At 43.0% G+C, this 13,545-nt stretch overlaps 1 protein-coding gene across 1 annotated transcript in view; it reads right to left on the reverse strand.

Moving 5' to 3' along the window:
• LOC116672503 (phospholipase D1-like) overlaps positions 1 to 11,986 on the reverse strand; it is a 58,649-nt gene extending 46,663 nt beyond the window's left edge. The window contains exon 1 of the mRNA XM_032504388.1: positions 11,687 to 11,986. The gene's annotated coding sequence lies outside the window, so the exon portion shown is untranslated. The remainder of the gene's footprint in view (positions 1 to 11,686) is intronic.
• Between the last annotated feature and the right edge of the window lie 1,559 nt (positions 11,987 to 13,545).

The raw sequence follows: 13,545 nt of genomic DNA on the forward strand, positions 1-13,545 counted from the left end.
AACTAGCGCACTAGATTCTAGAAACAGATTTTACTTTGGCCAGGTGCTAGACCTTGTCTAAGAGTTTGGCTTGTAGAGTAAGTGAAGTGCTCCCCGTAGATAGACAAATGGACGCGTAAGAATCAGACAGGCGTTTACCAACTAAGGTAGAAAAGAAATGAGGGTTGTCCCAGTTGGGACCAAGAGAATTTTTTTTGACCATTTGCAACTACGGTTGCCAAATGCTTCCCTGTCCACAATGACTAAACCGGACCTTATATCTGGTTTATTACACTGCCTGACAAAATGGAACACCTTTACTATTTAGTACGCCGCCCCACCCTACGAACCTATCTCCCCCCACCCCACCCCCCCCCCCAAAAAACCCGTAATTGGAGTGGGAAAAAATCTGGTGTAGATCCAGCCTTTTTTAGTTTATTGTGCTCCAGTGATCCCGAGAGGTCGGGGTTTCCTGAAGAAACATAATATTGAAACCCAGTGATTTTAAGTCGACAGTAAAAAACACCTGCTGCGGTTTGATAGGATTGTGTATCCCTCTAATATTCCAGGCATGAATCTGATTGAACCCAAGGTTGTGGTATTAGCCATTCTCTAGATGTTAGTGTCAAACCAACACAAGGCCTAAATTGTTTCCCACCATGCACAAAAAACATAAACAAAAGCAACAAAAAAACGACTTGGTTCCCAGTGCTGACCTGTACAGAACTTCCCAGGCCGCATTAAGCCTTATCTCATAAGGATAAACCCTAACAGAGATACAACTAGGGTAACACGCTAACTTATAACACGCCAGAGCCACAGAACATGACCTCATGAAAACACTTAGGGCACAAAAGTAAACACTGTCAGAGAAGAAAAGCGAGAGGACATAAATTTCCATGAAGCCAAAAAATGCCCAGCAGTAAGTAGAACAAGGAGAGCCACAGGAAAATCTTTCTGACGAAGGGGGAGAGTGAAGAAAATCTCAGAGAAGACCTTGCGAGTGCGATTGGGAGATATAATTGCCATCGGATATACGGCTTAACAAAACAATTAAAAGGGAAATCAGCAATTTCTCAAGGTACGCAGTCTCACGTGCAGGAAAGTTTTGTTGACGTACGTCTGGGCTTGCTCCTGGCCGTCGTGAGCCTGCTACTGGTTGTTAGTGTGTAATGCGTAGGCGGAGCCGCGGAAGAGGATCCCACGAAAACGGACAGACACTCCAGAAACACGAAGCGCATGCTACCGCACGTGGTACTCCTGACTCGAGCTTTGGCCACTCAGCCGCCACGTTAGTCTGTGTAGACCGAAAGCGTCATCCTCCAGCTGATCTTGTTGTTTATCCCTGGCATGGCGAAAGGAGATGGGGTTGGCACGATAGTCCTGGGAAGTAGTGCACACGAAGACATATTACGCGAATAGTGGTTTGGACGCATTGCGTTGGGCGACAGCTGAGCTTGGTGAACATCTATCCAAGAACACCGGCGCCTCGCTAGGACCCGAGCGCACTCTGGAGTAGGGGCTGAGATGGCGCCTGGCGGAGCTTCACCAGCTCTCCGTACTACCACGATCCTGATATTATTCTCCTTGAAACGCGACTCTAAATCCTACATTGTGTCTGCAGATTCCGACTGAGCCTTGAGACGTCCACTGTCACGTGCGAGTAACATATCATCCTCCACGAGAGACGACACTCTCCATCGAGCAGTGGTGCTTTTCAAAGGGGCTAGGCTCTGTAAGTAATCGAGTTTTGATAAGATCGCAACTCGGCCTGGTTTACCAACATTGATGTCCGCCTCTGAATCCCTCCCATTTCCTTTTCCAGCAACGTTATAATATCCGAATTGATTTTTATATGACCAATATCGTCACGAAGCGATTGTGAGAAGATCTTGCCGGAAAGCTGAGTGGGGAGGCGTTCAAGTCAGCGGGTAGGGGTTTCAGCCCATGGTCCGGGGATGAGACGGATAGGGACCATGGGGCCTCGTGGCCAGAGCCGTAGCGTGCGGGATTTAGTAGACTTGCCAAGCCATTCTTTCAGGATTGCGTTAGAGATGCCGTGCAGGAGTAGAGTACAACGTTAAAATATGTCGAGTAAAGACGGTAAGTTAAGATTCTCGAAAAGGGGCCTCTTTTGTGCAGAATTTAAGTAAAAGTTCTGTGGAGCTAGTCGGGATGCTTACTCCATAGTTGGCTCGCTGAGAGCGCCACGCCAAAAACCGCCAAACGAAAATGAAAAGTTCTTAATCATAATTGGATGAGTGTTCAGAGTCAAGAATTAACCCATTTTCTAGCCTGAAATCAGCCCGTCCTTTCCTTTTTCCTGTGGTAAACCTGTTTCCTGACTCGAGCATATTTATGGACTTGACACTTATGTTGTTTCCATAGTGGAATTTTTTAACATGAATTTAACCTTATGCAGCAACCAAACAAAAACCCCCCATGTTCAATGTTTAATAGTGTTTACTAGTAGAGATGATGCATTCACTGAAAATAGATGTTATCTCAGCTGTTGGAAATGGAGATAAAGACAATATTTGTAATAGATTTTATGAATTAAAATCTGATTTTCAGGAATTGTTTAAAACCCCAATAAGTCAGTTGAGACGAGAGGACCACGAGACGGGGCCTCGAAAGTGAAAGCAAAAAACGAGGGTTAAAGGCGGCAGAACAAAAAACACAGAAGGTTATCTAAAAGCGCCACAAAACTCCACGGGAACACCCATCAGGAGCGGGAAAGGCACACACCTCGTGGCGCAGGTGTCTCGGTTGTGTCGTACTCTCCGTCACATACAAGTCGAGCTCGAGGAGTGTCCAGCTTCTCCCATGTGCCCGTATGTCGAGTAGCAGTGGGACCAGCCTGGCAGGGTGTGGACGTCGGTTCGGAGGACTGTCGAATCATGGCTAGCACTCGGTACGGAGCCCGAGCATGGGGCTCACTGGAGAGGACAGGTGAGGAAGGGGACGGGTGGAGTGTTGAGGTTGTTTGTTTCGCTGTGCGTATTGTTGGGATTTTAAAACGTTTTATGTGCCTAAACAATGTGTGGTGATTTGAATTGATACATTTAGACACAAGGCAAAACGCATTGTTCAACATAAGAAGACATGTTGGTATGCATTAAGTTGTTTGCCAATACCTTCCGGTCGTATTAATATAAGATTTTGTTCTGGTAACATGGTGTAGTGGTCCAGCTCTACTAAATATAGCAGAAGCAGGACAGATGGTTTTGGGACCATCCTTGTCTGGTTTTTTTTGTTGGTTCCTTCCCCAGCCAGTGAAACGGGAGAGGTATGTTATCTTTGCTCTGCAGGTCTGAAAAGGGTCATAAACTTCAGTAACTCCAACTGAAAAGAGCGCAAATAAGCACACAAACACATCAAACCACTGTGAGACCTAGAAGGACTGAGACGGCGCAGGATCCAGTCCATACAGGATCCAGGCCAGGTGGAAGCACAGGACAAACCAAAGTGGACCCAGACCTTTTCTCCTCAGCTCCTTGTGGAAGATGGTGTCCAATCAGACGTCCAAACAGCCCAGTGCTATGCACATTGATGGGTAAGAGCAGCATCGGCGGAGCATATGGAGGGAAAATCAGAATAAGCACGATATTTTGGATCCAAATACCCGATAAACGATACGCAAAGTAGGCTTTGGTTTTTACCTGATTTACAGGGGCGTGATCCAGTAAAGTTATTTAACTTTGTAGAAACTTCCCAGATTTTTCTAGCTCTTCTATTATACTTTAACCAACGAAGTCAGTATTTAAATCATCTGGAGATATGCATTCAAAAATCTCATTGTGTAAGATAACCATTGGGTTAAAGCACCAGAGGTCAACCATACAACATCGTTTTGGTTGAATACAATATCTGAGGGGATTTGGTCAAGAATATTGTGATATTGAATTTTCCATATTCGCCTACGGTGAAGCTATGTAGAGCTGACAATTGGTCCTATAAAATATTACAAAATAAGATTTGTGATACGTATACATCGGCATCGCTGGATGGCCAGTGGCAAAAAAATAGAACAGCAAGAAGAAACAGGTCGAATAATAACATGGACTTTACAATTTTGATTGGCTCTCAGTGAATCAGATGGCTCCGTGAGATGGATCCGTTCGATATTTCAGTTCCACCTGTACCGGATGTACAGTAAGTTACGACTCATGCAATGATCATGTCATGCAATGGATGTTTTGGACCAATTCAGGCACTGCAATATTTCAAGGATGGGTATTGACGGGGCCAAAGCTTCAATAAAACAGGACATTAAACAGTCCTCTCTCTGGCTCTGCTGCTGTTATCTTCGGCAGTAACGAACCCTCTACATAAGCGATGCTTCTGCAGTGAAGTGATCTCGTCTGCCTCACACTCGCGTTTAAAGTTCTCTGATGGATTTCTTCCCTTCTTTAACCCTTATTGTGGTTCCATTCTCTTATGCTGTCCATCTTCTTCGTGCTCCTACGTCCAGCTGTCGCATTGTCACACCCACTGAGCTACAATTCCAATCCTATCTCATTGCTTCAGACGGACACCGAATCTAAACAATGAGATCAGCAGAGGAAGCACAGGGACCTGTCCTCAAGTGTGGTTAGGTGGTGTGTTGTGTGGGTGGGTTGTGTGTGTGTGGTGTTTTTGGGTGTGTGTGTGTGTGTGCGTCCGTTCAATTTGTGTGTGTGATTGTATATAACTGGAGGGATTTCCACGACCCCAGAAAACACTGAATTGCGTTTTTCTTCGTCCCACTGTTTGTGGGTGAGAAAACAGCAGAGACATGTGGATGTACACTACGGCACCCAAACTCCAATAACATCTCCTCCGTCATTAGTGATGTAGTCAAAACCCGGGAGCCATATCAGAAACCCAGCAGCCATCAGGTTGTGTGAAACACAAAAAGCGTCTGGAAAAGCCATGATAGTAATGTAAACAGTGTAAGCATTTTACTTAGATGTTAGTATCTGTTGCAAGTATACATTGATGGTGGTGGTAATTGTACTTCTATCTTAGTCTTTTCTTGTAATGCTATTTATACGTCTTTCTCCCGATACATTTCCGAAAAGAAATTAATTTACTTTTATCACTACCTCTAAAAAGCTTTCAGTACTTTACCGATCAAGACGGCTATGAAACATACCACACAACACACCACCCACACACAACACACACACACCACACACACACCACACCACACCACACACACACACACTAGGAGTCCACCGGTTCATTACTAACCTATTCATCAACCAAGATTTTAACACAAAGGGTGTTGTAAAGAGAAACAAGGGACCCGTTATTGGAGTGTAGCCTAGACAGACACCTGGTACCCCAAAAGCCCCCAAAAAGTCCAATTTATTTAATTTCAGTTGTAAGAACCTTTACGAGGCAGACCGAAGCGCAGGGGAAAGGAGGTTTCAAACTGGTAGTTGGCCAAAAACACTATGGCAACGAGTAGAAAAGAAATCTGAAAAATAGATGAATTTTGAAGAGGATGGATGAGTATCTTAGTCTTCCTTGAAAACGCAATCCTCTGCGACTGTTTTAGGGGCTCAACACCAATTAATGAATATCTGCATAATTATATAATTAGAATAGTACATACAATAATTATCTAGAAAAAAATATAGAAATATCCAGTACAGTAAATGACAAAGGAACTTAACACCTTTATTGACCTCGCATTCAGGTTTTGTTTTCATAGCAAAAAACTCAAACAAAGGCGATGCAAAATTGCCGAACCTTTACCATGAAGATGGCTAAAACCATTTGGTTCGCACCGTTCACAACACGATCAAAACCCACCCACACACAAACACACACACACCCACACAAACACAACACCACCAACACACACACTGCACAGTACAGTAGCAGTGTCTGATATGAAAGCTTCCACAGCCATTAGGCTCACAGTGTGTCACAGTTTGTATTGAAAAGTCGCGTGACGTTGGAGGATGTGTGGTGAAAGTGCGTCCGAGGTCGTGTTCTGAGAAGACAGTGGAACACTAGACCCTGGTGGAACCGGACGATGGCGTGGGAAATTAAACAATACAGGAAAATTAAGAATTAAGGAAAGTGTGCCCAGTCCAACACCGCGAGAAGGAAAGCGAGATACACAGATTACGGAGACAGCCGCTGGAGGGTGGTGGCGTCGGTTGGAGGGGTGAGTAAAGGACGAGTTAGCGCTAGTTGCTCAAGTTATCTGGACTAATGTTTCTCTGCAGCTGCAATCGGTTCACTTTCTGGAGCATCACACACACTGTGTCTTTGTAGCGGGTGGGAATGTAATATCAGCACTAAAACTGGCCATTGACCATTTTGTCCCCAATATAAACCTAGATGTGTAGAACTATATCTTTGTTTGTGAGCGGTAACACGCGGGGTCTGATGTGTGGTACAGGGGGGGCATGCCAGCCATGCGTTGATTTTTGGCAGCAGGTGTCTTTGTAAAGTAGATTAGATTAGATTCCCACTAATGGGGAGAATTCCTTAGGTGGCAAGCAGCTTTTTTACAGTAAAAAACACAACAAGCCAACAGACAGGTGCAAACAAGTTTACTGAATGAAGGGAAAGTGGCATTAAATGAAAGAAGTGTTAAGTAAAGTTAGGGGGACATACTACAAAAAGTATTGTTGTGCCAAGGTACGTGAAATAAGTGACTGTGACTATTCCATATAATATTCGTAATTAAATTAATGTATGCAGTAGTCCCCAGCTATATATGCTGATTGAGTTAACTCTAGGAATATGCATCATTGAGTATAACTATAGTATATATTTACTGAGTCTAAATATATGTATACATGATATGAGTCTATACTGAGTCTAACATAGATATTGATACTGAGTCTACACTATTTAGGTATATATGATATGAGTCTAAATTATAGTATATTATGATCGTGAGTCTAACGTCTATGTATTACATTGATACTGACGGTCTAACGATAGCTATATATGAGATGAGTCTAACTATAGTATAATTGATACTGGTCTAACTATTAGTAGACATGATATTAGAGTCTAACTATAGTATTCTGAAATTGAGTCTAACTATAGTTATACATGATACTGAGTTTCTATATTAGTATATATGATATGAGGTTCTAACATATAGAGTTAGATATCGTGAGTATAACGATAGTATACAGATGATACGAGTCGAAAATATAGTATATATGATTACTGAGTCTAACTTTAGATATCGGATATTGAGTTATAATCGATAGTATTATATGTAATTGAGTTTTAACTATAGTTATGACATGATACTGAGGTCGTAACTATCAGACATCACATGATATTGAGGTATTAAACTTATAGTATAATGATATTGAGTCTAACTATAGTATACATGATATTGAGTCTAACGTTATATGTATCCTGATAGTGAGTGTTCTAACATAAGATATTAAATGATTACTGTATGTCTCTAAACTACTGAGTATATAACGATTTAGTATATATGATAAGAGTCCGTAACTATAGTAGTATGATATGATATTAGACGTCTAACTTATAGTATATATGATATTGAGTCTTTCTAACTATAGTATACATGATACGGAGGTCGATACTACTGAGTCTAACTGATTAGTATATATAGATTTGAGTTCAACTATAGTATACATGATACTGGTGTTGCGTTAAACTATAGTAGACACTGCTATTGAGTCTGAACTATAGTATATTGCTATTGAGTCTAATCATAGTTATAATGATATTGATCGTTAAACTAGAGTATATCTGATATTGGTTAATATAGTATATATGATATTGAGTCTAACTATAGTATACATGATATTGAGTCTAACTATAGTGCGGATGTCAGGATCATTGAGATTATATATTATTTTTAGCGTTTGGCCGTATTCCTACCCTAAACGCCATGGGTTCAAAGCCTGCCCGAGCCTGTCTGTGTGTTCCTGCAGCACTGAACCTGCAGGTGAACCCCCCCCCGTTCATGCCTGTCATCCGGTGAACTTTCTGCTGGCAGAAAGGAGCGGTTCATCTGATAAATCCCAACAGCTTTTTGTCTATGTTTGCAGTGAAATAATGAATAACAATGTATTCTCTTTATTAAACCCTTATGGGGAAATTACAATTTACACTCTGTTGTTATTACACACAGTACCGTACACCACAGTGCCTGAACAACACACTATGCTCAGGTCTATACAGGCACTAATGGGGAGATGCTAATTGATTTGGGGGGGGGGGGGCTGCTGAACAGATACCCTGAGCGGTTGAGGGGGTACGGTGCCTTGCTCAACAGCACCTCCAGCCCAGGAGGTGAAATGGCATCTCTCCAGCTACCAGTCCACACTCCGTACTATGGTCCGTACGGGGGGACTTGAACCAGCGACCCCCTAGTTCCCAACTCAACTCCCTACAGACTGAGCTTCCGCCCCCCCCCCAAAAAAAGGTGTGAGATTAAGTAAAGCGGGGTGAAATCGGAGTTTAGCGCCGAGCGATATTGAGCGGAGGGTGTTCTGTTACCGACTAAATACAATCAGGTAAACAGTTAAAAACTATTTAATTAAAACAAAAATAAAAGGTTTTTTTTTACTGCATTGTAACCACGTCAAAAAATAGTCCGTACACTGTATTTCTTGACTGCTTATTCGCTTGGTAGTGCTAACTTTGCAGTAGCAAGATGTGTTTTAAGACCTTTTTTTCTGCTAAATTCGTGACACATGCCACTATTTCGATGACGACAGACGGGTGAAATCAGCTGACAGCAGACACACAGCTGCAGTGGAGACGGCATCGGACTTATATGCTTATATATATATATATATATATCAGAGTATAGTTCCAACTTTGAGGCTGAAAGTCTGCAGCTGTCCACAGCGAGCGCGGAAACAACGTCCGAGCATCCTGAGCAGGTAAAGTGCTGGTCGGTTAACGAGGGCGGGCTACCCGTCGGTCAGAACATGAACAGAAAACGTGTTTTTAGAAAGTTGGCGACACAATGCGACAGGTGGATTCATTAGGAGTGTTTGTCTTTTTGATCTCCACCAACGTCTGAGGAAAATACCGGTCTCTTCAGCCGGTCCATGCTCATCTGTGCTCAGCAGCTGGTCTCTAACTGTGTCAGGTAGAGGACAGTGGGACCATCGGAAAACACGGAGACTGAACCAGATGCAAAATGTAGAAACAACACAAAGCCCTGAAGAGGCTCTGCAGAGAGAGTTAGTTAAGAGAGCTCTCTGTGGGTTCAGAACAATAAACCCCTTCCCATTACATTTGATTTAATGTTAAAATAAAATATAATTAATAGAGCCGTCAGGGTAAATCCTCTTTTATTCAGGGGAAATTCTACGTGACTCAAAATATAAAAAGGGAACCGAGCTCGGCAGTTCATTATTTACCTTGACAGTAAAAAACAATCTTAAGATGATTAATATGTGTGTGTGTGTTGGTGGTGTGTGTGGGCATGGCCAGTCCAGTGCGCACTCACATTAATTGGGTACAAGCGTGGTTGACCGTCTCCCCCCCCCACGGCATCACCGCCCAAGCAGCCAGGCTGCAATTCGAGTCCGACCCAACCCACAAACCCGCACCCACACCACACACACACACACAAAGTCTCTCACAATCTTCACACACACAGCACTAGACACCACTCCACAACTCTCTCTCTCTCTCTCTCTCTCTCATCTCTCTCTCTCTCTCTCCCTCTCGCACACACACACACACACACACACACACACACACACACACACACAGAGGAAATGGTGGTATGATTGTGCATATCTGCCTAAATTGCAAGATTTCTCTATGGAGTCTGGTAGGGAAATGTAGTCCCTGCCCTCAAACTACAAATCCTCTCCTATAATGGTTCATTTATCCACGAACACACACACACACACACGTAATCAGGTTGATTCCCACACAAAATCCCCTTCCTTCCTCTTTTCTTCAACCTCTGTAACTTCTCACCCTCTCACACTTCCACAGATCGTTTAAAGTCCCTTAACAAGTAAAAACGAAAGTCAGACAGGACACAGCGGAGAAGATATGAGAAACATATGGAAACAATACCGTGCCAACACTGTATGGATTAGAGATCCTCATTAATACATCTGGGTAGTGGACATCTCACACACACCCAGCCACTACATGTGTTTGCAATCGATGCAGGTAATTAATAAAATCTAAATAATTGAAGCACCAAAAAAAAAAGGGATCAATGAAATAGGCTTTACCTTTAAAATTAGGTCAAAGATAATCTCATGTAACAAGCAGAAAATCCCAAGTTGACATTCTTTCAACACTAAAACCACTAAAAAAAGAAATAACCTTCAAACAGAAGCATGGTTGTTTTTTTCTGACATATTTTGGAAACAAGTTAAGCTATTTAAAGACTCGACATTGGGCTCTGAGGACTTGTATTGGCATTTTCGTAACTGTAGAGTCAAGCGTGACTTTATAAACGGACGATGTTAGTCGACATTATCCACTAGTGTGACATTTTGCATTAATGCAAATTGTCTAGTTTCCTTAAAGTTTCCATATTCTGCTCATTTTCAGGTTTTTGATTGTATTTTGAGGTTGTACCAGAAAAGGTTTCCATTCATTTAGCTTTGGTCAGTCCAAGGCAGAATTAGCTGGGAGACGTCTTCTAGACCAGGGACACAACAGGGACAGGAAGTAGAACAGGGACAGGAAGTAGTTCTTTTGGAGATTATGGTTAACTAGTGGCTGTTGGAGCAGTGCTTTCCATTGAAAACGAGCTAGCATGCTACGGTTAGCCACCTCGTCTCTAGTGACGTAGAAAGCCGTGCAGATGTTGGACAGCTCACCGGGAGACTGGAGACAGAAGACACTCAGAAACCGGATCGCACTCTAAACAACATGGGTAGTTTTTTTGTATGTGTGTGGAAGCACAAAATAACCCCCAAATCCCGAAAAAGTGTTTTTTTTTCATAATATCAGCACTTAAAGGACAACAGGACAACAGTTTGTGTTGCTACAGCTAATAAAGTTCCAACGTGGAGAACACAAATGTCAAAAGGCAACACACACACACACACACACGCACACGCGCACACACACACACACACACACACACACACACACACACACACACACACACACACACACACACACACACACACACACACACACACACACACACACACACACACACACACACACACACACACAGCGGATCTTCAGAACTTAAGTAACAAAAATCTAAATCACCCTTTTTATTTTAGGCTAAAACGGCCAGAAGAATGACAAAATAAAATTGACATTAGTCCACTCAGTCGGCTAACTTTTACATCTGTAGGAAATCCAACGGGTCAAAATTACAGCTGATGAATTATTACGCTGCAATCTTAGAGTTTTGGGGATTTTTGGGTCAAATGCTCCAAGGTTTAAATGTTGGAACTGTAGCTGGAATGGGACGGCCTCGATCCGAAAACCTAATGTTATATAGATTGTATATATATATATAGATTGTTGTAGCCTTATCGACAGACGAGTCAGACTTGAAAAATAAAACCTGATGTTACGTTGGGCTCTGACTCTGTCTTATGACATAATTTCTTGATATTTGAAAGTATAAAAGACACATTAAGTTATTAATATTTGGCCGCACACAAAACAAAACACACACACACATCCTGGAAACTATTATAAACAGGTTGATTGTGCACGCACACACACACACACACACACACACACACACACTGACCTGAGCCCGCGGAGGCTGAGGGAAGCCCATCATCATCATCATCATCATCATCTTCATCATCCCTGAACTGTCTCTCCGTGAGGAAACACACTTAAAACCCTAAAAATGAAGCCACTGCTGGCCTCCTCTGCAGTGTCTTTTCTCCCTTTAAATCTCCTCTCACACACACACACACACAAACACACACACACTGCAACACACACACTGCAACACACACTCTCACACACATCCACAGACGCACACACACATCCTCGGAGCCCCGTCAGACGGCGTGGGAGGTTGAGAGCGGAGTGCGGCAGCGACACAGACACAGGAGGCAAACACTCAGCGGGGCGGGACACTGAGGGGAGAGAGGACACGGGATTGGCCAGAGGGGAGCTCAGAGACAGCCAATGAGAGGGGAGAGAGTGGGACAGGCCTTTCTATTTGAGGCATCCGGTCTGGTCAACGAGGGGCTTTTGAATATTGATTAATCATTCATAAGTGCATGTAAAGAAATTGTTGATTTTGATGATTTTGACAACAGACATTTGACATAATGGAAAATGTTCGGGTATATATATTGACAGAGACAGACAGACAGACAGAGAGAGAGAGACAGGCAGACAGACAGACAGACAGACAGAGAGAGAGAGACAGGCAGACAGACAGACAGACAGACAGAGAGAGAGAGACAGGCAGACAGACAGACAGACAGACAGACAGACAGACAGACAGACAGACAGACAGAGAGAGACAGACAGACAGACAGACAGACAGACAGGCAGGCAGACAGACAGACAGACAGACAGACAGATTGAACACACTTTGTCCAACGGGCTGAACCTGATGGATGTTGGAGGACGGGGCGTGTGAGTGGAGCTGGAGGACGGAGCGGCTCCACGCCTTAAGTTGAGCAAGACGACGTGACTCACTGTTGACATTCCAGAGACGGACCAACACAATCACACTCCCACACACGTGTGAGGAACACACACACACACACACAAAGATACACACACACACACACACACACACACACACACACACACACACACACACACACACACAGCTACACATACACATAGCCACACACACAGCTACACACACACACACACACACACACACACTAGAGCTGCTAAGATTTATCAATTAACCGATTAGTCAACAACTACACTAATCGTCAACTATTTGAGTCATTTTCCTTGAAAAAAAGCAAACCTGATTCCAACTTATTAAATGTTGATATTTTCTATTTTCTTCACTCCTCTATGATATTAATGCACAAACAAGTCCTTAAAAAATTAAATTTTCTGTAGAACAGCCATTTAAATGACTGCAAATGACTACATTAAAACACAGGATTACACTTGGTTCAATACTAAATACACTGAGTGGGTTAAGCTGCCACAGACTGTGGAAGCATGTCTTGTCCTGATACTGGTTCTGATACTGGTCCTGGTCCTGATACTGGGCCTTGGCAGCTCATTGTGTAGCAATCACATCTTCCACTATTCTTAACGGCCATCTTGATGACTGCTGATCTTACAGGGCTCAGTGCTCGCCCACTTTGTTAGAAATCAGCATGTGTTTTTCACATGTTTTTCACATGTGTTGCGTTCATCCCACTCATCATTTCCAGTGAGTGGTTTTAACAAATGTTCATTTTGGGACAATACTAACCATCAAAAGTGGGCTCTACACCAATGTACTGCAGAAGTACTGTATGTGGAATGAGACTCAGCCAGTCTCTAAATCCTTGGAAGTGTAAGTCACTTTTCCTCAAACATGCTGCACACTTAATTCTCTGAACCCAGAGTCTCTTCTCAGTCTAGAACAATGATCTGCTGAGGTGGTTTACCTCCAGACCAAACTGGTTT

The sequence above is a fragment of the Etheostoma spectabile genome, chromosome 22 (genome assembly GCF_008692095.1).
Source record: "Etheostoma spectabile isolate EspeVRDwgs_2016 chromosome 22, UIUC_Espe_1.0, whole genome shotgun sequence".
Taxonomy (NCBI): Eukaryota; Metazoa; Chordata; class Actinopteri; order Perciformes; family Percidae; genus Etheostoma; species Etheostoma spectabile.